The sequence below is a fragment of the Triturus cristatus genome, chromosome 12 (assembly GCF_964204655.1).
Source record: "Triturus cristatus chromosome 12, aTriCri1.1, whole genome shotgun sequence".
In the NCBI taxonomy this organism is placed as follows: Eukaryota; Metazoa; Chordata; class Amphibia; order Caudata; family Salamandridae; genus Triturus; species Triturus cristatus.
The window spans coordinates 401,695,597-401,723,589 of record NC_140595.1 but is presented as its reverse complement, the minus strand read 5'-3'; the positions used below and the strand labels follow the sequence as shown (position 1 = coordinate 401,723,589).

General features: G+C 39.6%; 1 long non-coding RNA gene across 1 annotated transcript; it reads left to right on the top strand.

Annotated features, from left to right (window-relative positions):
• The first annotated feature begins 77 nt into the window (after positions 1–77).
• LOC146776020 (uncharacterized) lies at positions 78–27,221 on the top strand. The gene is made up of 21 exons (XR_014972170.1): positions 78–187; positions 1,374–1,495; positions 2,755–2,876; positions 4,063–4,181; positions 5,441–5,562; positions 6,822–6,942; positions 8,203–8,324; positions 9,511–9,626; positions 10,886–11,007; positions 12,194–12,314; positions 13,574–13,695; positions 14,882–15,003; positions 16,190–16,311; positions 17,571–17,692; positions 18,952–19,073; positions 20,333–20,448; positions 21,635–21,756; positions 23,016–23,136; positions 24,396–24,517; positions 25,777–25,898; positions 27,158–27,221. It is a non-coding gene; the product is annotated as an uncharacterized LOC146776020 (long non-coding RNA).
• The last annotated feature ends 772 nt before the right edge of the window (positions 27,222–27,993 follow it).

Below are 27,993 nucleotides of genomic sequence, written 5' to 3'. Positions count from 1 at the left end.
AAAATCAAGATTTTTTTTCTATTGCTTAATGTAAATGTGCTAACAGTGGACTTTTCCATCTGCAGATTATACTGTATGACCACCAGTGGCAGTGTTTGCCAACCGAGTTTCTCTGCATTGCCGAGACTGAAGAAAAAAAAAAAAAAGAAGTCTTCCGGCAAACGGCATCATTTTACCAATTTATATGGTAAGCAAAACTCACAATCATTCCTTTAAGCTTTAAAAAGACGTTCACAGCATCAGAATGTCCTCACTACCTTATAGTCGGAGTCTGTGCCTGAATACAATTTGTCAAGATGGAAGTAATATGAATCACGTTGTGTTGGTCATGATAGTTAATAAAAGACTGACTGCCTCCAACGCTACTAAAGCCTGCTTTTATATTCTGGTGCTAGCAATGTTCCATTTGAGGAAATTGCTGCCTTTGAGGCTGAAATGCACTATCTCACTTTAGAACGATAGTGCTACGTTCTGAAGGAAGGAAGCTTATGTAGCCTCTTCCCCTGCACTCTGTGTGTTGGACTCTGATACTCAAGATGGATTGTTGTTAATGATAATCTCCTTTTTTGTATCCATCTCCATCCCACTTTCAAAAAGGCTCCAGTGCATTGAGTGGTTCATAGTCTTTTACCATTCCCCGTCCTATTTGCCTTGTAGTCATGAATACAGATGTCTGATCTCTCATCCTCCTGTGTGGTCAGCTTCCACAAGGACAATAGGTCCAGTGCCGCTCTGACATCATAAAGCTAAAGCAAGATGTTGTCTGACATGAAGGCCACTCGGTTACCTAGCAAGCAGTAGGATACATTTTCTTGGTAATGAAATGAGTAGCAGGATAGACAGGATGCCCAACTGAAAACTAAGATGAAAGAAAGTATGGCATTTATTGAGACTTCTAAATGTGTATAAACGCAAGTTTGAGCACAGGAGTCTGACCTTCACTATTGCTGAACTGGTAGCAATTGGCTAAAATGAAGATGGTAATTATGCTATTCATAGTTTTTATTATTCCCATTAAGTGTAGCAAACCCCCCCTCTCAACTTATCAGCTGGCTTACTTGCTACTGGCATAACATATCCTAAACCAAATGAAGTGAGAAGGGTACGCTGCCACTTGGATGGCAAACAGATCTATTTACCTACGTCCTAATGTACGTGCTACAGTTGTTTAGAGACTGTTAGCAAATGAGACATGGGTGCAGAGAAGTATAGGAGGTTAAAAACACAAATTGAGATTTTATTTTCTAATGAGCTGTTGATTTTCACAATAATACAGTCTCCACAGTATTGATCTGTTTACCCTTTATAAAAATCAAGATTTTTTTTCTATTGCTTAATGTAAATGTGCTAACAGTGGACTTTTCCATCTGCAGATTATACTGTATGACCACCAGTGGCAGTGTTTGCCAACCGAGTTTCTCTGCATTGCCGAGACTGAAGAAAAAAAAAAAAAAGAAGTCTTCCGGCAAACGGCATCATTTTACCAATTTATATGGTAAGCAAAACTCACAATCATTCCTTTAAGCTTTAAAAAGACGTTCACAGCATCAGAATGTCCTCACTACCTTATAGTCGGAGTCTGTGCCTGAATACAATTTGTCAAGATGGAAGTAATATGAATCACGTTGTGTTGGTCATGATAGTTAATAAAAGACTGACTGCCTCCAATGCTACTAAAGCCTGCTTTTATATTCTGGTGCTAGCAATGTTCCATTTGAGGAAATTGCTGCCTTTGAGGCTGAAATGCACTATCTCACTTTAGAACGATAGTGCTACGTTCTGAAGGAAGGAAGCTTATGTAGCCTCTTCCCCTGCACTCTGTGTGTTGGACTCTGATACTCAAGATGGATTGTTGTTAATGATAATCTCCTTTTTTGTATCCATCTCCATCCCACTTTCAAAAAGGCTCCAGTGCATTGAGTGGTTCATAGTCTTTTACCATTCCCCGTCCTATTTGGCTTGTAGTCATGAATACAGATGTCTGATCTCTCATCCTCCTGTGTGGTCAGCTTCCACAAGGACAATTGGTCCAGTGCCGCTCTGACATCATAAAGCTAAAGCAAGATGTTGTCTGACATGAGGGACACTTTGTTGCCTAGCAAGCTTACATCATAAAGCGAAAGCAAGATGTTGTCTGACATGAAGGCCACTCGGTTACCTAGCAAGCAGTAGGATACATTTTTCTTGGTAATGAAATGAGTAGCAGGATAGACAGGATGCCCAACTGAAAACTAAGAATGGTAAGATGTAAGAAAGTATGGCATTTATTGAGACTTCTAAATGTGTATAAACGCAAGTTTGAGCACAGGAGTCTGACCTTCACTATTGCTGAACTGGTAGCAATTGGCTAAAATGAAGATGGTAATTATGCTATTCATAGTTTTTATTATTCCCATTAAGTGTAGCAAACCCCCCCTCTCAACTTATCAGCTGGCTTACTTGCTACTGGCATAACATATCCTAAACCAAATGAAGTGAGAAGGGTACACTGCCACTTGGATGGCAAACAGATCTATTTACCTACGTCCTAATGTACGTGCTACAGTTGTTTAGAGACTGTTAGCAAATGAGACATGGGTGCAGAGAAGTATAGGAGGTTAAAAACACAAATTGAGATTTTATTTTCTAATGAGCTGTTGATTTTCACAATAATACAGTCTCCACAGTATTGATCTGTTTACCCTTTATAAAAATCAAGATTTTTTTTCTATTGCTTAATGTAAATGTGCTAACAGTGGACTTTTCCATCTGCAGATTATACTGTATGACCACCAGTGGCAGTGTTTGCCAACCGAGTTTCTCTGCATTGCCGAGACTGAAGAAAAAAAAAAAAAAGAAGTCTTCCGGCAAACGGCATCATTTTACCAATTTATATGGTAAGCAAAACTCACAATCATTCCTTTAAGCTTTAAAAAGACGTTCACAGCATCAGAATGTCCTCACTACCTTATAGTCGGAGTCTGTGCCTGAATACAATTTGTCAAGATGGAAGTAATATGAATCACGTTGTGTTGGTCATGATAGTTAATAAAAGACTGACTGCCTCCAACGCTACTAAAGCCTGCTTTTATATTCTGGTGCTAGCAATGTTCCATTTGAGGAAATTGCTGCCTTTGAGGCTGAAATGCACTATCTCACTTTAGAACGATAGTGCTACGTTCTGAAGGAAGGAAGCTTATGTAGCCTCTTCCCCTGCACTCTGTGTGTTGGACTCTGATACTCAAGATGGATTGTTGTTAATGATAATCTCCTTTTTTGTATCCATCTCCATCCCACTTTCAAAAAGGCTCCAGTGCATTGAGTGGTTCATAGTCTTTTACCATTCCCCCTCCTATTTGCCTTGTAGTCATGAATACAGATGTCTGATCTCTCATCCTCCTGTGTGGTCAGCTTCCACAAGGACAATAGGTCCAGTGCCGCTCTGACATCATAAAGCTAAAGCAAGATGTTGTCTGACATGAAGGCCACTCGGTTACCTAGCAAGCAGTAGGATACATTTTCTTGGTAATGAAATGAGTAGCAGGATAGACAGGATGCCCAACTGAAAACTAAGATGAAAGAAAGTATGGCATTTATTGAGACTTCTAAATGTGTATAAACGCAAGTTTGAGCACAGGAGTCTGACCTTCACTATTGCTGAACTGGTAGCAATTGGCTAAAATGAAGATGGTAATTATGCTATTCATAGTTTTTATTATTCCCATTAAGTGTAGCAAACCCCCCCTCTCAACTTATCAGCTGGCTTACTTGCTACTGGCATAACATATCCTAAACCAAATGAAGTGAGAAGGGTACGCTGCCACTTGGATGGCAAACAGATCTATTTACCTACGTCCTAATGTACGTGCTACAGTTGTTTAGAGACTGTTAGCAAATGAGACATGGGTGCAGAGAAGTATAGGAGGTTAAAAACACAAATTGAGATTTTATTTTCTAATGAGCTGTTGATTTTCACAATAATACAGTCTCCACAGTATTGATCTGTTTACCCTTTATAAAAATCAAGATTTTTTTTCTATTGCTTAATGTAAATGTGCTAACAGTGGACTTTTCCATCTGCAGATTATACTGTATGACCACCAGTGGCAGTGTTTGCCAACCGAGTTTCTCTGCATTGCCGAGACTGAAGAAAAAAAAAAAAAAGTCTTCCGGCAAACGGCATCATTTTACCAATTTATATGGTAAGCAAAACTCACAATCATTCCTTTAAGCTTTAAAAAGACGTTCACAGCATCAGAATGTCCTCACTACCTTATAGTCGGAGTCTGTGCCTGAATACAATTTGTCAAGATGGAAGTAATATGAATCACGTTGTGTTGGTCATGATAGTTAATAAAAGACTGACTGCCTCCAATGCTACTAAAGCCTGCTTTTATATTCTGGTGCTAGCAATGTTCCATTTGAGGAAATTGCTGCCTTTGAGGCTGAAATGCACTATCTCACTTTAGAACGATAGTGCTACGTTCTGAAGGAAGGAAGCTTATGTAGCCTCTTCCCCTGCACTCTGTGTGTTGGACTCTGATACTCAAGATGGATTGTTGTTAATGATAATCTCCTTTTTTGTATCCATCTCCATCCCACTTTCAAAAAGGCTCCAGTGCATTGAGTGGTTCATAGTCTTTTACCATTCCCCGTCCTATTTGGCTTGTAGTCATGAATACAGATGTCTGATCTCTCATCCTCCTGTGTGGTCAGCTTCCACAAGGACAATTGGTCCAGTGCCGCTCTGACATCATAAAGCTAAAGCAAGATGTTGTCTGACATGAGGGACACTTTGTTGCCTAGCAAGCTTACATCATAAAGCGAAAGCAAGATGTTGTCTGACATGAAGGCCACTCGGTTACCTAGCAAGCAGTAGGATACATTTTTCTTGGTAATGAAATGAGTAGCAGGATAGACAGGATGCCCAACTGAAAACTAAGAATGGTAAGATGTAAGAAAGTATGGCATTTATTGAGACTTCTAAATGTGTATAAACGCAAGTTTGAGCACAGGAGTCTGACCTTCACTATTGCTGAACTGGTAGCAATTGGCTAAAATGAAGATGGTAATTATGCTATTCATAGTTTTTATTATTCCCATTAAGTGTAGCAAACCCCCCCTCTCAACTTATCAGCTGGCTTACTTGCTACTGGCATAACATATCCTAAACCAAATGAAGTGAGAAGGGTACGCTGCCACTTGGATGGCAAACAGATCTATTTACCTACGTCCTAATGTACGTGCTACAGTTGTTTAGAGACTGTTAGCAAATGAGACATGGGTGCAGAGAAGTATAGGAGGTTAAAAACACAAATTGAGATTTTATTTTCTAATGAGCTGTTGATTTTCACAATAATACAGTCTCCACAGTATTGATCTGTTTACCCTTTATAAAAATCAAGATTTTTTTTCTATTGCTTAATGTAAATGTGCTAACAGTGGACTTTTCCATCTGCAGATTATACTGTATGACCACCAGTGGCAGTGTTTGCCAACCGAGTTTCTCTGCATTGCCGAGACTGAAGAAAAAAAAAAAAAAGAAGTCTTCCGGCAAACGGCATCATTTTACCAATTTATATGGTAAGCAAAACTCACAATCATTCCTTTAAGCTTTAAAAAGACGTTCACAGCATCAGAATGTCCTCACTACCTTATAGTCGGAGTCTGTGCCTGAATACAATTTGTCAAGATGGAAGTAATATGAATCACGTTGTGTTGGTCATGATAGTTAATAAAAGACTGACTGCCTCCAATGCTACTAAAGCCTGCTTTTATATTCTGGTGCTAGCAATGTTCCATTTGAGGAAATTGCTGCCTTTGAGGCTGAAATGCACTATCTCACTTTAGAACGATAGTGCTACGTTCTGAAGGAAGGAAGCTTATGTAGCCTCTTCCCCTGCACTCTGTGTGTTGGACTCTGATACTCAAGATGGATTGTTGTTAATGATAATCTCCTTTTTTGTATCCATCTCCATCCCACTTTCAAAAAGGCTCCAGTGCATTGAGTGGTTCATAGTCTTTTACCATTCCCCGTCCTATTTGGCTTGTAGTCATGAATACAGATGTCTGATCTCTCATCCTCCTGTGTGGTCAGCTTCCACAAGGACAATTGGTCCAGTGCCGCTCTGACATCATAAAGCTAAAGCAAGATGTTGTCTGACATGAGGGACACTTTGTTGCCTAGCAAGCTTACATCATAAAGCGAAAGCAAGATGTTGTCTGACATGAAGGCCACTCGGTTACCTAGCAAGCAGTAGGATACATTTTTCTTGGTAATGAAATGAGTAGCAGGATAGACAGGATGCCCAACTGAAAACTAAGAATGGTAAGATGTAAGAAAGTATGGCATTTATTGAGACTTCTAAATGTGTATAAACGCAAGTTTGAGCACAGGAGTCTGACCTTCACTATTGCTGAACTGGTAGCAATTGGCTAAAATGAAGATGGTAATTATGCTATTCATAGTTTTTATTATTCCCATTAAGTGTAGCAAACCCCCCCTCTCAACTTATCAGCTGGCTTACTTGCTACTGGCATAACATATCCTAAACCAAATGAAGTGAGAAGGGTACGCTGCCACTTGGATGGCAAACAGATCTATTTACCTACGTCCTAATGTACGTGCTACAGTTGTTTAGAGACTGTTAGCAAATGAGACATGGGTGCAGAGAAGTATAGGAGGTTAAAAACACAAATTGAGATTTTATTTTCTAATGAGCTGTTGATTTTCACAATAATACAGTCTCCACAGTATTGATCTGTTTACCCTTTATAAAAATCAAGATTTTTTTTCTATTGCTTAATGTAAATGTGCTAACAGTGGACTTTTCCATCTGCAGATTATACTGTATGACCACCAGTGGCAGTGTTTGCCAACCGAGTTTCTCTGCATTGCCGAGACTGAAGAAAAAAAAAAAAAAAAGTCTTCCGGCAAACGGCATCATTTTACCAATTTATATGGTAAGCAAAACTCACAATCATTCCTTTAAGCTTTAAAAAGACGTTCACAGCATCAGAATGTCCTCACTACCTTATAGTCGGAGTCTGTGCCTGAATACAATTTGTCAAGATGGAAGTAATATGAATCACGTTGTGTTGGTCATGATAGTTAATAAAAGACTGACTGCCTCCAATGCTACTAAAGCCTGCTTTTATATTCTGGTGCTAGCAATGTTCCATTTGAGGAAATTGCTGCCTTTGAGGCTGAAATGCACTATCTCACTTTAGAACGATAGTGCTACGTTCTGAAGGAAGGAAGCTTATGTAGCCTCTTCCCCTGCACTCTGTGTGTTGGACTCTGATACTCAAGATGGATTGTTGTTAATGATAATCTCCTTTTTTGTATCCATCTCCATCCCACTTTCAAAAAGGCTCCAGTGCATTGAGTGGTTCATAGTCTTTTACCATTCCCCCTCCTATTTGCCTTGTAGTCATGAATACAGATGTCTGATCTCTCATCCTCCTGTGTGGTCAGCTTCCACAAGGACAATAGGTCCAGTGCCGCTCTGACATCATAAAGCTAAAGCAAGATGTTGTCTGACATGAGGGACACTTTGTTGCCTAGCAAGCTTACATCATAAAGCGAAAGCAAGATGTTGTCTGACATGAAGGCCACTCGGTTACCTAGCAAGCAGTAGGATACATTTTTCTTGGTAATGAAATGAGTAGCAGGATAGACAGGATGCCCAACTGAAAACTAAGAATGGTAAGATGTAAGAAAGTATGGCATTTATTGAGACTTCTAAATGTGTATAAACGCAAGTTTGAGCACAGGAGTCTGACCTTCACTATTGCTGAACTGGTAGCAATTGGCTAAAATGAAGATGGTAATTATGCTATTCATAGTTTTTATTATTCCCATTAAGTGTAGCAAACCCCCCCCTCTCAACTTATCAGCTGGCTTACTTGCTACTGGCATAACATATCCTAAACCAAATGAAGTGAGAAGGGTACGCTGCCACTTGGATGGCAAACAGATCTATTTACCTACGTCCTAATGTACGTGCTACAGTTGTTTAGAGACTGTTAGCAAATGAGACATGGGTGCAGAGAAGTATAGGAGGTTAAAAACACAAATTGAGATTTTATTTTCTAATGAGCTGTTGATTTTCACAATAATACAGTCTCTACAGTATTGATCTGTTTACCCTTTATAAAAATCAAGATTTTTTTTCTATTGCTTAATGTAAATGTGCTAACAGTGGACTTTTCCATCTGCAGATTATACTGAATGACCACCAGTGGCAGTGTTTGCCACCCGAGTTTCTCTGCATTGCCGAGACTGAAGAAAAAAAAAAAAAAGAAGTCTTCCGGCAAACGGCATCATTTTACCAATTTATATGGTAAGCAAAACTCACAATCATTCCTTTAAGCTTTAAAAAGACGTTCACAGCATCAGAATGTCCTCACTACCTTATAGTCGGAGTCTGTGCCTGAATACAATTTGTCAAGATGGAAGTAATATGAATCACGTTGTGTTGGTCATGATAGTTAATAAAAGACTGACTGCCTCCAACGCTACTAAAGCCTGCTTTTATATTCTGGTGCTAGCAATGTTCCATTTGAGGAAATTGCTGCCTTTGAGGCTGAAATGCACTATCTCACTTTAGAACGATAGTGCTACGTTCTGAAGGAAGGAAGCTTATGTAGCCTCTTCCCCTGCACTCTGTGTGTTGGACTCTGATACTCAAGATGGATTGTTGTTAATGATAATCTCCTTTTTTGTATCCATCTCCATCCCACTTTCAAAAAGGCTCCAGTGCATTGAGTGGTTCATAGTCTTTTACCATTCCCCCTCCTATTTGCCTTGTAGTCATGAATACAGATGTCTGATCTCTCATCCTCCTGTGTGGTCAGCTTCCACAAGGACAATAGGTCCAGTGCCGCTCTGACATCATAAAGCTAAAGCAAGATGTTGTCTGACATGAAGGCCACTCGGTTACCTAGCAAGCAGTAGGATACATTTTCTTGGTAATGAAATGAGTAGCAGGATAGACAGGATGCCCAACTGAAAACTAAGATGAAAGAAAGTATGGCATTTATTGAGACTTCTAAATGTGTATAAACGCAAGTTTGAGCACAGGAGTCTGACCTTCACTATTGCTGAACTGGTAGCAATTGGCTAAAATGAAGATGGTAATTATGCTATTCATAGTTTTTATTATTCCCATTAAGTGTAGCAAACCCCCCCTCTCAACTTATCAGCTGTCTTACTTGCTACTGGCATAACATATCCTAAACCAAATGAAGTGAGAAGGGTACGCTGCCACTTGGATGGCAAACAGATCTATTTACCTACGTCCTAATGTACGTGCTACAGTTGTTTAGAGACTGTTAGCAAATGAGACATGGGTGCAGAGAAGTATAGGAGGTTAAAAACACAAATTGAGATTTTATTTTCTAATGAGCTGTTGATTTTCACAATAATACAGTCTCCACAGTATTGATCTGTTTACCCTTTATAAAAATAAAGATTTTTTTTCTTTTGCCTAATGTAAATGTGCTAACAGTGGACTTTTCCATCTGCAGATTATACTGAATGACCACCAGTGGCAGTGTTTGCCAACCGAGTTTCTCTGCATTGCCGAGACTGAAGAAAAAAAAGAAGTCTTCCGAAAAACGGCATCATTTTACCAATTTATATGGTAAGCAAAACTCACAATCATTCCTTTAAGCTTTAAAAAGACGTTCACAGCATCAGAATGTCCTCACTACCTTATAGTCTGAGTCTGTGCCTGAATACAATTTGTCAAGATGGAAGTAATATGAATCACGTTGTGTTGGTCATGATAGTTAATAAAAGACTGACTGCCTCCAACGCTACTAAAGCCTGCTTTTATATTCTGGTGCTAGCAATGTTCCATTTGAGGAAATTGCTGCCTTTGAGGCTGAAATGCACTATCTCACTTTAGAACGATAGTGCTACGTTCTGAAGGAAGGAAGCTTATGTAGCCTCTTCCCCTGCACTCTGTGTGTTGGACTCTGATACTCAAGATGGATTGTTGTTAATGATGATCTCCTTTTTTGTATCCATCTCCATCCCACTTTCAAAAAGGCTCCAGTGCATTGAGTGGTTCATAGTCTTTTACCATTCCCCCTCCTATTTGCCTTGTAGTCATGAATACAGATGTCTGATCTCTCATCCTCCTGTGTGGTCAGCTTCCACAAGGACAATTGGTCCAGTGCCGCTCTGACATCATAAAGCTAAAGCAAGATGTTGTCTGACATGAGGGACACTCTGTTGCCTAGCAAGCTTACATCATAAAGCGAAAGCAAGATGTTGTCTGAGATGAAGGCCACTCGGTTACCTAGCATGCAGTAGGATACATTTTTCTTGGTAATGAAATGAGTAGCAGGCTAGACAGGATGCCCAACTGAAAACTAAGAATGGTAAGATGTAAGAAAGTATGGCATTTATTGAGACTTCTAAATGTGTATAAACGCAAGTTTGAGCACAGGAGTCTGACCTTCACTATTGCTGAACTGGTAGCAATTGGCTAAAATGAAGATGGTAATTATGCTATTCATAGTTTTTATTATTCCCATTAAGTGTAGCAAACCCCCCCTCTCAACTTATCAGCTGTCTTACTTGCTACTGGCATAACATATCCTAAACCAAATAAAGTGAGAAGGGTACGCTGCCACTTGGATGGCAAACAGATCTATTTACCTACGTCCTAATGTACGTGCTACAGTTGTTTAGAGACTGTTAGCAAATGAGACATGGGTGCAGAGAAGTATAGGAGGTTAAAAACACAAATTGAGATTTTATTTTCTAATGAGCTGTTGATTTTCACAATAATACAGTCTCCACAGTATTGATCTGTTTACCCTTTATAAAAATCAAGATTTTTTTTCTATTGCTTAATGTAAATGTGCTAACAGTGGACTTTTCCATCTGCAGATTATACTGAATGACCACCAGTGGCAGTGTTTGCCACCCGAGTTTCTCTGCATTGCCGAGACTGAAGAAAAAAAAAAAAAAGAAGTCTTCCGGCAAACGGCATCATTTTACCAATTTATATGGTAAGCAAAACTCACAATCATTCCTTTAAGCTTTAAAAAGACGTTCACAGCATCAGAATGTCCTCACTACCTTATAGTCGGAGTCTGTGCCTGAATACAATTTGTCAAGATGGAAGTAATATGAATCACGTTGTGTTGGTCATGATAGTTAATAAAAGACTGACTGCCTCCAACGCTACTAAAGCCTGCTTTTATATTCTGGTGCTAGCAATGTTCCATTTGAGGAAATTGCTGCCTTTGAGGCTGAAATGCACTATCTCACTTTAGAACGATAGTGCTACGTTCTGAAGGAAGGAAGCTTATGTAGCCTCTTCCCCTGCACTCTGTGTGTTGGACTCTGATACTCAAGATGGATTGTTGTTAATGATAATCTCCTTTTTTGTATCCATCTCCATCCCACTTTCAAAAAGGCTCCAGTGCATTGAGTGGTTCATAGTCTTTTACCATTCCCCCTCCTATTTGCCTTGTAGTCATGAATACAGATGTCTGATCTCTCATCCTCCTGTGTGGTCAGCTTCCACAAGGACAATAGGTCCAGTGCCGCTCTGACATCATAAAGCTAAAGCAAGATGTTGTCTGACATGAAGGCCACTCGGTTACCTAGCAAGCAGTAGGATACATTTTCTTGGTAATGAAATGAGTAGCAGGATAGACAGGATGCCCAACTGAAAACTAAGATGAAAGAAAGTATGGCATTTATTGAGACTTCTAAATGTGTATAAACGCAAGTTTGAGCACAGGAGTCTGACCTTCACTATTGCTGAACTGGTAGCAATTGGCTAAAATGAAGATGGTAATTATGCTATTCATAGTTTTTATTATTCCCATTAAGTGTAGCAAACCCCCCCTCTCAACTTATCAGCTGTCTTACTTGCTACTGGCATAACATATCCTAAACCAAATGAAGTGAGAAGGGTACGCTGCCACTTGGATGGCAAACAGATCTATTTACCTACGTCCTAATGTACGTGCTACAGTTGTTTAGAGACTGTTAGCAAATGAGACATGGGTGCAGAGAAGTATAGGAGGTTAAAAACACAAATTGAGATTTTATTTTCTAATGAGCTGTTGATTTTCACAATAATACAGTCTCCACAGTATTGATCTGTTTACCCTTTATAAAAATCAAGTTTTTTTTTCTATTGCTTAATGTAAATGTGCTAACAGTGGACTTTTCCATCTGCAGATTATACTGAATGACCACCAGTGGCAGTGTTTGCCAACCGAGTTTCTCTGCATTGCCGAGACTGAAGAAAAAAAAAAAAAGAAGTCTTCCGGCAAACGGCATCATTTTACCAATTTATATGGTAAGCAAAACTCACAATCATTCCTTTAAGCTTTAAAAAGACGTTCACAGCATCAGAATGTCCTCACTACCTTATAGTCGGAGTCTGTGCCTGAATACAATTTGTCAAGATGGAAGTAATATGAATCACGTTGTGTTGGTCATGATAGTTAATAAAAGACTGACTGCCTCCAACGCTACTAAAGCCTGCTTTTATATTCTGGTGCTAGCAATGTTCCATTTGAGGAAATTGCTGCCTTTGAGGCTGAAATGCACTATCTCACTTTAGAACGATAGTGCTACGTTCTGAAGGAAGGAAGCTTATGTAGCCTCTTCCCCTGCACTCTGTGTGTTGGACTCTGATACTCAAGATGGATTGTTGTTAAAGATAATCTCCTTTTTTGTATCCATCTCCATCCCACTTTCAAAAAGGCTCCAGTGCATTGAGTGGTTCATAGTCTTTTACCATTCCACCTCCTATTTGCCCTGTAGTCATGAATACAGATGTCTGATCTCTCATCCTCCTGTGTGGTCAGCTTCCACAAGGACAATTGGTCCAGTGCCGCTCTGACCTCATAAAGCTAAAGCAAGATGTTGTCTGACATGAGGGACACTCTGTTGCCTAGCAAGCTTACATCATAAAGCGAAAGCAAGATGTTGTCTGACATGAAGGCCACTCGGTTACCTAGCAAGCAGTAGGATACATTTTTCTTGGTAATGAAATGAGTAGCAGGATAGACAGGATGCCCAACTGAAAACTAAGAATGGTAAGATGTAAGAAAGTATGGCATTTATTGAGACTTCTAAATGTGTATAAACGCAAGTTTGAGCACAGGAGTCTGACCTTCACTATTGCTGAACTGGTAGCAATTGGCTAAAATGAAGATGGTAATTATGCTATTCATAGTTTTTATTATTCCCATTAAGTGTAGCAAACCCCCCCTCTCAACTTATCAGCTGACTTACTTGCTACTGGCATAACATATCCTAAACCAAATGAAGTGAGAAGGGTACGCTGCCACTTGGATGGCAAACAGATCTATTTACCTACGTCCTAATGTACGTGCTACAGTTGTTTAGAGACTGTTAGCAAATGAGACATGGGTGCAGAGAAGTATAGGAGGTTAAAAACACAAATTGAGATTTTATTTTCTAATGAGCTGTTGATTTTCACAATAATACAGTCTCCACAGTATTGATCTGTTTACCCTTTATAAAAATCAAGATTTTTTTTCTATTGCTTAATGTAAATGTGCTAACAGTGGACTTTTCCATCTGCAGATTATACTGTATGACCACCAGTGGCAGTGTTTGCCAACCGAGTTTCTCTGCATTGCCGAGACTGAAGAAAAAAAAAAAAAAGAAGTCTTCCGGCAAACGGCATCATTTTACCAATTTATATGGTAAGCAAAACTCACAATCATTCCTTTAAGCTTTAAAAAGACGTTCACAGCATCAGAATGTCCTCACTACCTTATAGTCGGAGTCTGTGCCTGAATACAATTTGTCAAGATGGAAGTAATATGAATCACGTTGTGTTGGTCATGATAGTTAATAAAAGACTGACTGCCTCCAACGCTACTAAAGCCTGCTTTTATATTCTGGTGCTAGCAATGTTCCATTTGAGGAAATTGCTGCCTTTGAGGCTGAAATGCACTATCTCACTTTAGAACGATAGTGCTACGTTCTGAAGGAAGGAAGCTTATGTAGCCTCTTCCCCTGCACTCTGTGTGTTGGACTCTGATACTCAAGATGGATTGTTGTTAATGATAATCTCCTTTTTTGTATCCATCTCCATCCCACTTTCAAAAAGGCTCCAGTGCATTGAGTGGTTCATAGTCTTTTACCATTCCCCGTCCTATTTGCCTTGTAGTCATGAATACAGATGTCTGATCTCTCATCCTCCTGTGTGGTCAGCTTCCACAAGGACAATAGGTCCAGTGCCGCTCTGACATCATAAAGCTAAAGCAAGATGTTGTCTGACATGAAGGCCACTCGGTTACCTAGCAAGCAGTAGGATACATTTTCTTGGTAATGAAATGAGTAGCAGGATAGACAGGATGCCCAACTGAAAACTAAGATGAAAGAAAGTATGGCATTTATTGAGACTTCTAAATGTGTATAAACGCAAGTTTGAGCACAGGAGTCTGACCTTCACTATTGCTGAACTGGTAGCAATTGGCTAAAATGAAGATGGTAATTATGCTATTCATAGTTTTTATTATTCCCATTAAGTGTAGCAAACCCCCCCTCTCAACTTATCAGCTGGCTTACTTGCTACTGGCATAACATATCCTAAACCAAATGAAGTGAGAAGGGTACGCTGCCACTTGGATGGCAAACAGATCTATTTACCTACGTCCTAATGTACGTGCTACAGTTGTTTAGAGACTGTTAGCAAATGAGACATGGGTGCAGAGAAGTATAGGAGGTTAAAAACACAAATTGAGATTTTATTTTCTAATGAGCTGTTGATTTTCACAATAATACAGTCTCCACAGTATTGATCTGTTTACCCTTTATAAAAATCAAGATTTTTTTTCTATTGCTTAATGTAAATGTGCTAACAGTGGACTTTTCCATCTGCAGATTATACTGTATGACCACCAGTGGCAGTGTTTGCCAACCGAGTTTCTCTGCATTGCCGAGACTGAAGAAAAAAAAAAAAAAGAAGTCTTCCGGCAAACGGCATCATTTTACCAATTTATATGGTAAGCAAAACTCACAATCATTCCTTTAAGCTTTAAAAAGACGTTCACAGCATCAGAATGTCCTCACTACCTTATAGTCGGAGTCTGTGCCTGAATACAATTTGTCAAGATGGAAGTAATATGAATCACGTTGTGTTGGTCATGATAGTTAATAAAAGACTGACTGCCTCCAATGCTACTAAAGCCTGCTTTTATATTCTGGTGCTAGCAATGTTCCATTTGAGGAAATTGCTGCCTTTGAGGCTGAAATGCACTATCTCACTTTAGAACGATAGTGCTACGTTCTGAAGGAAGGAAGCTTATGTAGCCTCTTCCCCTGCACTCTGTGTGTTGGACTCTGATACTCAAGATGGATTGTTGTTAATGATAATCTCCTTTTTTGTATCCATCTCCATCCCACTTTCAAAAAGGCTCCAGTGCATTGAGTGGTTCATAGTCTTTTACCATTCCCCCTCCTATTTGGCTTGTAGTCATGAATACAGATGTCTGATCTCTCATCCTCCTGTGTGGTCAGCTTCCACAAGGACAATAGGTCCAGTGCCGCTCTGACATCATAAAGCTAAAGCAAGATGTTGTCTGACATGAAGGCCACTCGGTTACCTAGCAAGCAGTAGGATACATTTTCTTGGTAATGAAATGAGTAGCAGGATAGACAGGATGCCCAACTGAAAACTAAGATGAAAGAAAGTATGGCATTTATTGAGACTTCTAAATGTGTATAAACGCAAGTTTGAGCACAGGAGTCTGACCTTCACTATTGCTGAACTGGTAGCAATTGGCTAAAATGAAGATGGTAATTATGCTATTCATAGTTTTTATTATTCCCATTAAGTGTAGCAAACCCCCCCTCTCAACTTATCAGCTGGCTTACTTGCTACTGGCATAACATATCCTAAACCAAATGAAGTGAGAAGGGTACGCTGCCACTTGGATGGCAAACAGATCTATTTACCTACGTCCTAATGTACGTGCTACAGTTGTTTAGAGACTGTTAGCAAATGAGACATGGGTGCAGAGAAGTATAGGAGGTTAAAAACACAAATTGAGATTTTATTTTCTAATGAGCTGTTGATTTTCACAATAATACAGTCTCCACAGTATTGATCTGTTTACCCTTTATAAAAATCAAGATTTTTTTTCTATTGCTTAATGTAAATGTGCTAACAGTGGACTTTTCCATCTGCAGATTATACTGTATGACCACCAGTGGCAGTGTTTGCCAACCGAGTTTCTCTGCATTGCCGAGACTGAAGAAAAAAAAAAAAAAGAAGTCTTCCGGCAAACGGCATCATTTTACCAATTTATATGGTAAGCAAAACTCACAATCATTCCTTTAAGCTTTAAAAAGACGTTCACAGCATCAGAATGTCCTCACTACCTTATAGTCGGAGTCTGTGCCTGAATACAATTTGTCAAGATGGAAGTAATATGAATCACGTTGTGTTGGTCATGATAGTTAATAAAAGACTGACTGCCTCCAATGCTACTAAAGCCTGCTTTTATATTCTGGTGCTAGCAATGTTCCATTTGAGGAAATTGCTGCCTTTGAGGCTGAAATGCACTATCTCACTTTAGAACGATAGTGCTACGTTCTGAAGGAAGGAAGCTTATGTAGCCTCTTCCCCTGCACTCTGTGTGTTGGACTCTGATACTCAAGATGGATTGTTGTTAATGATAATCTCCTTTTTTGTATCCATCTCCATCCCACTTTCAAAAAGGCTCCAGTGCATTGAGTGGTTCATAGTCTTTTACCATTCCCCGTCCTATTTGGCTTGTAGTCATGAATACAGATGTCTGATCTCTCATCCTCCTGTGTGGTCAGCTTCCACAAGGACAATTGGTCCAGTGCCGCTCTGACATCATAAAGCTAAAGCAAGATGTTGTCTGACATGAGGGACACTTTGTTGCCTAGCAAGCTTACATCATAAAGCGAAAGCAAGATGTTGTCTGACATGAAGGCCACTCGGTTACCTAGCAAGCAGTAGGATACATTTTTCTTGGTAATGAAATGAGTAGCAGGATAGACAGGATGCCCAACTGAAAACTAAGAATGGTAAGATGTAAGAAAGTATGGCATTTATTGAGACTTCTAAATGTGTATAAACGCAAGTTTGAGCACAGGAGTCTGACCTTCACTATTGCTGAACTGGTAGCAATTGGCTAAAATGAAGATGGTAATTATGCTATTCATAGTTTTTATTATTCCCATTAAGTGTAGCAAACCCCCCCTCTCAACTTATCAGCTGGCTTACTTGCTACTGGCATAACATATCCTAAACCAAATGAAGTGAGAAGGGTACGCTGCCACTTGGATGGCAAACAGATCTATTTACCTACGTCCTAATGTACGTGCTACAGTTGTTTAGAGACTGTTAGCAAATGAGACATGGGTGCAGAGAAGTATAGGAGGTTAAAAACACAAATTGAGATTTTATTTTCTAATGAGCTGTTGATTTTCACAATAATACAGTCTCCACAGTATTGATCTGTTTACCCTTTATAAAAATCAAGATTTTTTTTCTATTGCTTAATGTAAATGTGCTAACAGTGGACTTTTCCATCTGCAGATTATACTGTATGACCACCAGTGGCAGTGTTTGCCAACCGAGTTTCTCTGCATTGCCGAGACTGAAGAAAAAAAAAAAAAAGAAGTCTTCCGGCAAACGGCATCATTTTACCAATTTATATGGTAAGCAAAACTCACAATCATTCCTTTAAGCTTTAAAAAGACGTTCACAGCATCAGAATGTCCTCACTACCTTATAGTCGGAGTCTGTGCCTGAATACAAGTTGTCAAGATGGAAGTAATATGAATCACGTTGTGTTGGTCATGATAGTTAATAAAAGACTGACTGCCTCCAACGCTACTAAAGCCTGCTTTTATATTCTGGTGCTAGCAATGTTCCATTTGAGGAAATTGCTGCCTTTGAGGCTGAAATGCACTATCTCACTTTAGAACGATAGTGCTACGTTCTGAAGGAAGGAAGCTTATGTAGCCTCTTCCCCTGCACTCTGTGTGTTGGACTCTGATACTCAAGATGGATTGTTGTTAATGATAATCTCCTTTTTTGTATCCATCTCCATCCCACTTTCAAAAAGGCTCCAGTGCATTGAGTGGTTCATAGTCTTTTACCATTCCCCGTCCTATTTGGCTTGTAGTCATGAATACAGATGTCTGATCTCTCATCCTCCTGTGTGGTCAGCTTCCACAAGGACAATAGGTCCAGTGCCGCTCTGACATCATAAAGCTAAAGCAAGATGTTGTCTGACATGAGGGACACTTTGTTGCCTAGCAAGCTTACATCATAAAGCGAAAGCAAGATGTTGTCTGACATGAAGGCCACTCGGTTACCTAGCAAGCAGTAGGATACATTTTTCTTGGTAATGAAATGAGTAGCAGGATAGACAGGATGCCCAACTGAAAACTAAGAATGGTAAGATGTAAGAAAGTATGGCATTTATTGAGACTTCTAAATGTGTATAAACGCAAGTTTGAGCACAGGAGTCTGACCTTCACTATTGCTGAACTGGTAGCAATTGGCTAAAATGAAGATGGTAATTATGCTATTCATAGTTTTTATTATTCCCATTAAGTGTAGCAAACCCCCCCTCTCAACTTATCAGCTGGCTTACTTGCTACTGGCATAACATATCCTAAACCAAATGAAGTGAGAAGGGTACGCTGCCACTTGGATGGCAAACAGATCTATTTACCTACGTCCTAATGTACGTGCTACAGTTGTTTAGAGACTGTTGGCAAATGAGACATGGGTGCAGAGAAGTATAGGAGGTTAAAAACACAAATTGAGATTTTATTTTCTAATGAGCTGTTGATTTTCACAATAATACAGTCTCCACAGTATTGATCTGTTTACCCTTTATAAAAATCAAGATTTTTTTTCTATTGCTTAATGTAAATGTGCTAACAGTGGACTTTTCCATCTGCAGATTATACTGTATGACCACCAGTGGCAGTGTTTGCCAACCGAGTTTCTCTGCATTGCCGAGACTGAAGAAAAAAAAAAAAAAGAAGTCTTCCGGCAAACGGCATCATTTTACCAATTTATATGGTAAGCAAAACTCACAATCATTCCTTTAAGCTTTAAAAAGACGTTCACAGCATCAGAATGTCCTCACTACCTTATAGTCGGAGTCTGTGCCTGAATACAATTTGTCAAGATGGAAGTAATATGAATCACGTTGTGTTGGTCATGATAGTTAATAAAAGACTGACTGCCTCCAACGCTACTAAAGCCTGCTTTTATATTCTGGTGCTAGCAATGTTCCATTTGAGGAAATTGCTGCCTTTGAGGCTGAAATGCACTATCTCACTTTAGAACGATAGTGCTACGTTCTGAAGGAAGGAAGCTTATGTAGCCTCTTCCCCTGCACTCTGTGTGTTGGACTCTGATACTCAAGATGGATTGTTGTTAATGATAATCTCCTTTTTTGTATCCATCTCCATCCCACTTTCAAAAAGGCTCCAGTGCATTGAGTGGTTCATAGTCTTTTACCATTCCCCGTCCTATTTGGCTTGTAGTCATGAATACAGATGTCTGATCTCTCATCCTCCTGTGTGGTCAGCTTCCACAAGGACAATAGGTCCAGTGCCGCTCTGACATCATAAAGCTAAAGCAAGATGTTGTCTGACATGAGGGACACTTTGTTGCCTAGCAAGCTTACATCATAAAGCGAAAGCAAGATGTTGTCTGACATGAAGGCCACTCGGTTACCTAGCAAGCAGTAGGATACATTTTTCTTGGTAATGAAATGAGTAGCAGGATAGACAGGATGCCCAACTGAAAACTAAGAATGGTAAGATGTAAGAAAGTATGGCATTTATTGAGACTTCTAAATGTGTATAAACGCAAGTTTGAGCACAGGAGTCTGACCTTCACTATTGCTGAACTGGTAGCAATTGGCTAAAATGAAGATGGTAATTATGCTATTCATAGTTTTTATTATTCCCATTAAGTGTAGCAAACCCCCCCTCTCAACTTATCAGCTGGCTTACTTGCTACTGGCATAACATATCCTAAACCAAATGAAGTGAGAAGGGTACGCTGCCACTTGGATGGCAAACAGATCTATTTACCAACGTCCTAATGTACGTGCTACAGTTGTTTAGAGACTGTTAGCAAATGAGACATGGGTGCAGAGAAGTATAGGAGGTTAAAAACACAAATTGAGATTTTATTTTCTAATGAGCTGTTGATTTTCACAATAATACAGTCTCCACAGTATTGATCTGTTTACCCTTTATAAAAATCAAGATTTTTTTTCTATTGCTTAATGTAAATGTGCTAACAGTGGACTTTTCCATCTGCAGATTATACTGTATGACCACCAGTGGCAGTGTTTGCCAACCGAGTTTCTCTGCATTGCCGAGACTGAAGAAAAAAAAGAAGTCTTCCGGCAAACGGCATCATTTTACCAATTTATATGGTAAGCAAAACTCACAATCATTCCTTTAAGCTTTAAAAAGACGTTCACAGCATCAGAATGTCCTCACTACCTTATAGTCGGAGTCTGTGCCTGAATACAATTTGTCAAGATGGAAGTAATATGAATCACGTTGTGTTGGTCATGATAGTTAATAAAAGACTGACTGCCTCCAACGCTACTAAAGCCTGCTTTTATATTCTGGTGCTAGCAATGTTCCATTTGAGGAAATTGCTGCCTTTGAGGCTGAAATGCACTATCTCACTTTAGAACGATAGTGCTACGTTCTGAAGGAAGGAAGCTTATGTAGCCTCTTCCCCTGCACTCTGTGTGTTGGACTCTGATACTCAAGATGGATTGTTGTTAATGATAATCTCCTTTTTTGTATCCATCTCCATCCCACTTTCAAAAAGGCTCCAGTGCATTGAGTGGTTCATAGTCTTTTACCATTCCCCGTCCTATTTGCCTTGTAGTCATGAATACAGATGTCTGATCTCTCATCCTCCTGTGTGGTCAGCTTCCACAAGGACAATAGGTCCAGTGCCGCTCTGACATCATAAAGCTAAAGCAAGATGTTGTCTGACATGAAGGCCACTCGGTTACCTAGCAAGCAGTAGGATACATTTTCTTGGTAATGAAATGAGTAGCAGGATAGACAGGATGCCCAACTGAAAACTAAGATGAAAGAAAGTATGGCATTTATTGAGACTTCTAAATGTGTATAAACGCAAGTTTGAGCACAGGAGTCTGACCTTCACTATTGCTGAACTGGTAGCAATTGGCTAAAATGAAGATGGTAATTATGCTATTCATAGTTTTTATTATTCCCATTAAGTGTAGCAAACCCCCCCTCTCAACTTATCAGCTGGCTTACTTGCTACTGGCATAACATATCCTAAACCAAATGAAGTGAGAAGGGTACGCTGCCACTTGGATGGCAAACAGATCTATTTACCTACGTCCTAATGTACGTGCTACAGTTGTTTAGAGACTGTTAGCAAATGAGACATGGGTGCAGAGAAGTATAGGAGGTTAAAAACACAAATTGAGATTTTATTTTCTAATGAGCTGTTCATTTTCACAATAATACAGTCTCCACAGTATTGATCTGTTTACCCTTTATAAAAATCAAGATTTTTTTTCTATTGCTTAATGTAAATGTGCTAACAGTGGACTTTTCCATCTGCAGATTATACTGTATGACCACCAGTGGCAGTGTTTGCCAACCGAGTTTCTCTGCATTGCCGAGACTGAAGAAAAAAAAAAAAAAGAAGTCTTCCGGCAAACGGCATCATTTTACCAATTTATATGGTAAGCAAAACTCACAATCATTCCTTTAAGCTTTAAAAAGACGTTCACAGCATCAGAATGTCCTCACTACCTTATAGTCGGAGTCTGTGCCTGAATACAATTTGTCAAGATGGAAGTAATATGAATCACGTTGTGTTGGTCATGATAGTTAATAAAAGACTGACTGCCTCCAATGCTACTAAAGCCTGCTTTTATATTCTGGTGCTAGCAATGTTCCATTTGAGGAAATTGCTGCCTTTGAGGCTGAAATGCACTATCTCACTTTAGAACGATAGTGCTACGTTCTGAAGGAAGGAAGCTTATGTAGCCTCTTCCCCTGCACTCTGTGTGTTGGACTCTGATACTCAAGATGGATTGTTGTTAATGATAATCTCCTTTTTTGTATCCATCTCCATCCCACTTTCAAAAAGGCTCCAGTGCATTGAGTGGTTCATAGTCTTTTACCATTCCCCGTCCTATTTGGCTTGTAGTCATGAATACAGATGTCTGATCTCTCATCCTCCTGTGTGGTCAGCTTCCACAAGGACAATTGGTCCAGTGCCGCTCTGACATCATAAAGCTAAAGCAAGATGTTGTCTGACATGAGGGACACTTTGTTGCCTAGCAAGCTTACATCATAAAGCGAAAGCAAGATGTTGTCTGACATGAAGGCCACTCGGTTACCTAGCAAGCAGTAGGATACATTTTTCTTGGTAATGAAATGAGTAGCAGGATAGACAGGATGCCCAACTGAAAACTAAGAATGGTAAGATGTAAGAAAGTATGGCATTTATTGAGACTTCTAAATGTGTATAAACGCAAGTTTGAGCACAGGAGTCTGACCTTCACTATTGCTGAACTGGTAGCAATTGGCTAAAATGAAGATGGTAATTATGCTATTCATAGTTTTTATTATTCCCATTAAGTGTAGCAAACCCCCCCTCTCAACTTATCAGCTGGCTTACTTGCTACTGGCATAACATATCCTAAACCAAATGAAGTGAGAAGGGTACGCTGCCACTTGGATGGCAAACAGATCTATTTACCTACGTCCTAATGTACGTGCTACAGTTGTTTAGAGACTGTTAGCAAATGAGACATGGGTGCAGAGAAGTATAGGAGGTTAAAAACACAAATTGAGATTTTATTTTCTAATGAGCTGTTGATTTTCACAATAATACAGTCTCCACAGTATTGATCTGTTTACCCTTTATAAAAATCAAGATTTTTTTTCTATTGCTTAATGTAAATGTGCTAACAGTGGACTTTTCCATCTGCAGATTATACTGTATGACCACCAGTGGCAGTGTTTGCCAACCGAGTTTCTCTGCATTGCCGAGACTGAAGAAAAAAAAAAAAAGAAGTCTTCCGGCAAACGGCATCATTTTACCAATTTATATGGTAAGCAAAACTCACAATCATTCCTTTAAGCTTTAAAAAGACGTTCACAGCATCAGAATGTCCTCACTACCTTATAGTCGGAGTCTGTGCCTGAATACAAGTTGTCAAGATGGAAGTAATATGAATCACGTTGTGTTGGTCATGATAGTTAATAAAAGACTGACTGCCTCCAACGCTACTAAAGCCTGCTTTTATATTCTGGTGCTAGCAATGTTCCATTTGAGGAAATTGCTGCCTTTGAGGCTGAAATGCACTATCTCACTTTAGAACGATAGTGCTACGTTCTGAAGGAAGGAAGCTTATGTAGCCTCTTCCCCTGCACTCTGTGTGTTGGACTCTGATACTCAAGATGGATTGTTGTTAATGATAATCTCCTTTTTTGTATCCATCTCCATCCCACTTTCAAAAAGGCTCCAGTGCATTGAGTGGTTCATAGTCTTTTACCATTCCCCGTCCTATTTGGCTTGTAGTCATGAATACAGATGTCTGATCTCTCATCCTCCTGTGTGGTCAGCTTCCACAAGGACAATAGGTCCAGTGCCGCTCTGACATCATAAAGCTAAAGCAAGATGTTGTCTGACATGAGGGACACTTTGTTGCCTAGCAAGCTTACATCATAAAGCGAAAGCAAGATGTTGTCTGACATGAAGGCCACTCGGTTACCTAGCAAGCAGTAGGATACATTTTTCTTGGTAATGAAATGAGTAGCAGGATAGACAGGATGCCCAACTGAAAACTAAGAATGGTAAGATGTAAGAAAGTATGGCATTTATTGAGACTTCTAAATGTGTATAAACGCAAGTTTGAGCACAGGAGTCTGACCTTCACTATTGCTGAACTGGTAGCAATTGGCTAAAATGAAGATGGTAATTATGCTATTCATAGTTTTTATTATTCCCATTAAGTGTAGCAAACCCCCCCTCTCAACTTATCAGCTGGCTTACTTGCTACTGGCATAACATATCCTAAACCAAATGAAGTGAGAAGGGTACGCTGCCACTTGGATGGCAAACAGATCTATTTACCTACGTCCTAATGTACGTGCTACAGTTGTTTAGAGACTGTTGGCAAATGAGACATGGGTGCAGAGAAGTATAGGAGGTTAAAAACACAAATTGAGATTTTATTTTCTAATGAGCTGTTGATTTTCACAATAATACAGTCTCCACAGTATTGATCTGTTTACCCTTTATAAAAATCAAGATTTTTTTTCTATTGCTTAATGTAAATGTGCTAACAGTGGACTTTTCCATCTGCAGATTATACTGTATGACCACCAGTGGCAGTGTTTGCCAACCGAGTTTCTCTGCATTGCCGAGACTGAAGAAAAAAAAAAAAAAGAAGTCTTCCGGCAAACGGCATCATTTTACCAATTTATATGGTGAGCAAAACTCACAATCATTCCTTTAAGCTTTAAAAAGACGTTCACAGCATCAGAATGTCCTCACTACCTTATAGTCGGAGTCTGTGCCTGAATACAATTTGTCAAGATGGAAGTAATATGAATCACGTTGTGTTGGTCATGATAGTTAATAAAAGACTGACTGCCTCCAACGCTACTAAAGCCTGCTTTTATATTCTGGTGCTAGCAATGTTCCATTTGAGGAAATTGCTGCCTTTGAGGCTGAAATGCACTATCTCACTTTAGAACGATAGTGCTACGTTCTGAAGGAAGGAAGCTTATGTAGCCTCTTCCCCTGCACTCTGTGTGTTGGACTCTGATACTCAAGATGGATTGTTGTTAATGATAATCTCCTTTTTTGTATCCATCTCCATCCCACTTTCAAAAAGGCTCCAGTGCATTGAGTGGTTCATAGTCTTTTACCATTCCCCGTCCTATTTGGCTTGTAGTCATGAATACAGATGTCTGATCTCTCATCCTCCTGTGTGGTCAGCTTCCACAAGGACAATAGGTCCAGTGCCGCTCTGACATCATAAAGCTAAAGCAAGATGTTGTCTGACATGAGGGACACTTTGTTGCCTAGCAAGCTTACATCATAAAGCGAAAGCAAGATGTTGTCTGACATGAAGGCCACTCGGTTACCTAGCAAGCAGTAGGATACATTTTTCTTGGTAATGAAATGAGTAGCAGGATAGACAGGATGCCCAACTGAAAACTAAGAATGGTAAGATGTAAGAAAGTATGGCATTTATTGAGACTTCTAAATGTGTATAAACGCAAGTTTGAGCACAGGAGTCTGACCTTCACTATTGCTGAACTGGTAGCAATTGGCTAAAATGAAGATGGTAATTATGCTATTCATAGTTTTTATTATTCCCATTAAGTGTAGCAAACCCCCCCTCTCAACTTATCAGCTGGCTTACTTGCTACTGGCATAACATATCCTAAACCAAATGAAGTGAGAAGGGTACGCTGCCACTTGGATGGCAAACAGATCTATTTACCAACGTCCTAATGTACGTGCTACAGTTGTTTAGAGACTGTTAGCAAATGAGACATGGGTGCAGAGAAGTATAGGAGGTTAAAAACACAAATTGAGATTTTATTTTCTAATGAGCTGTTGATTTTCACAATAATACAGTCTCCACAGTATTGATCTGTTTACCCTTTATAAAAATCAAGATTTTTTTTCTATTGCTTAATGTAAATGTGCTAACAGTGGACTTTTCCATCTGCAGATTATACTGTATGACCACCAGTGGCAGTGTTTGCCAACCGAGTTTCTCTGCATTGCCGAGACTGAAGAAAAAAAAAAAAAAGAAGTCTTCCGGCAAACGGCATCATTTTACCAATTTATATGGTAAGCAAAACTCACAATCATTCCTTTAAGCTTTAAAAAGACGTTCACAGCATCAGAATGTCCTCACTACCTTATAGTCGGAGTCTGTGCCTGAATACAAGTTGTCAAGATGGAAGTAATATGAATCACGTTGTGTTGGTCATGATAGTTAATAAAAGACTGACTGCCTCCAACGCTACTAAAGCCTGCTTTTATATTCTGGTGCTAGCAATGTTCCATTTGAGGAAATTGCTGCCTTTGAGGCTGAAATGCACTATCTCACTTTAGAACGATAGTGCTACGTTCTGAAGGAAGGAAGCTTATGTAGCCTCTTCCCCTGCACTCTGTGTGTTGGACTCTGATACTCAAGATGGATTGTTGTTAATGATAATCTCCTTTTTTGTATCCATCTCCATCCCACTTTCAAAAAGGCTCCAGTGCATTGAGTGGTTCATAGTCTTTTACCATTCCCCGTCCTATTTGGCTTGTAGTCATGAATACAGATGTCTGATCTCTCATCCTCCTGTGTGGTCAGCTTCCACAAGGACAATAGGTCCAGTGCCGCTCTGACATCATAAAGCTAAAGCAAGATGTTGTCTGACATGAGGGACACTTTGTTGCCTAGCAAGCTTACATCATAAAGCGAAAGCAAGATGTTGTCTGACATGAAGGCCACTCGGTTACCTAGCAAGCAGTAGGATACATTTTTCTTGGTAATGAAATGAGTAGCAGGATAGACAGGATGCCCAACTGAAAACTAAGAATGGTAAGATGTAAGAAAGTATGGCATTTATTGAGACTTCTAAATGTGTATAAACGCAAGTTTGAGCACAGGAGTCTGACCTTCACTATTGCTGAACTGGTAGCAATTGGCTAAAATGAAGATGGTAATTATGCTATTCATAGTTTTTATTATTCCCATTAAGTGTAGCAAACCCCCCCTCTCAACTTATCAGCTGGCTTACTTGCTACTGGCATAACATATCCTAAACCAAATGAAGTGAGAAGGGTACGCTGCCACTTGGATGGCAAACAGATCTATTTACCTACGTCCTAATGTACGTGCTACAGTTGTTTAGAGACTGTTGGCAAATGAGACATGGGTGCAGAGAAGTATAGGAGGTTAAAAACACAAATTGAGATTTTATTTTCTAATGAGCTGTTGATTTTCACAATAATACAGTCTCCACAGTATTGATCTGTTTACCCTTTATAAAAATCAAGATTTTTTTTCTATTGCTTAATGTAAATGTGCTAACAGTGGACTTTTCCATCTGCAGATTATACTGTATGACCACCAGTGGCAGTGTTTGCCAACCGAGTTTCTCTGCATTGCCGAGACTGAAGAAAAAAAAAAAAAAGAAGTCTTCCGGCAAACGGCATCATTTTACCAATTTATATGGTAAGCAAAACTCACAATCATTCCTTTAAGCTTTAAAAAGACGTTCACAGCATCAGAATGTCCTCACTACCTTATAGTCGGAGTCTGTGCCTGAATACAATTTGTCAAGATGGAAGTAATATGAATCACGTTGTGTTGGTCATGATAGTTAATAAAAGACTGACTGCCTCCAACGCTACTAAAGCCTGCTTTTATATTCTGGTGCTAGCAATGTTCCATTTGAGGAAATTGCTGCCTTTGAGGCTGAAATGCACTATCTCACTTTAGAACGATAGTGCTACGTTCTGAAGGAAGGAAGCTTATGTAGCCTCTTCCCCTGCACTCTGTGTGTTGGACTCTGATACTCAAGATGGATTGTTGTTAATGATAATCTCCTTTTTTGTATCCATCTCCATCCCACTTTCAAAAAGGCTCCAGTGCATTGAGTGGTTCATAGTCTTTTACCATTCCCCGTCCTATTTGGCTTGTAGTCATGAATACAGATGTCTGATCTCTCATCCTCCTGTGTGGTCAGCTTCCACAAGGACAATAGGTCCAGTGCCGCTCTGACATCATAAAGCTAAAGCAAGATGTTGTCTGACATGAGGGACACTTTGTTGCCTAGCAAGCTTACATCATAAAGCGAAAGCAAGATGTTGTCTGACATGAAGGCCACTCGGTTACCTAGCAAGCAGTAGGATACATTTTTCTTGGTAATGAAATGAGTAGCAGGAT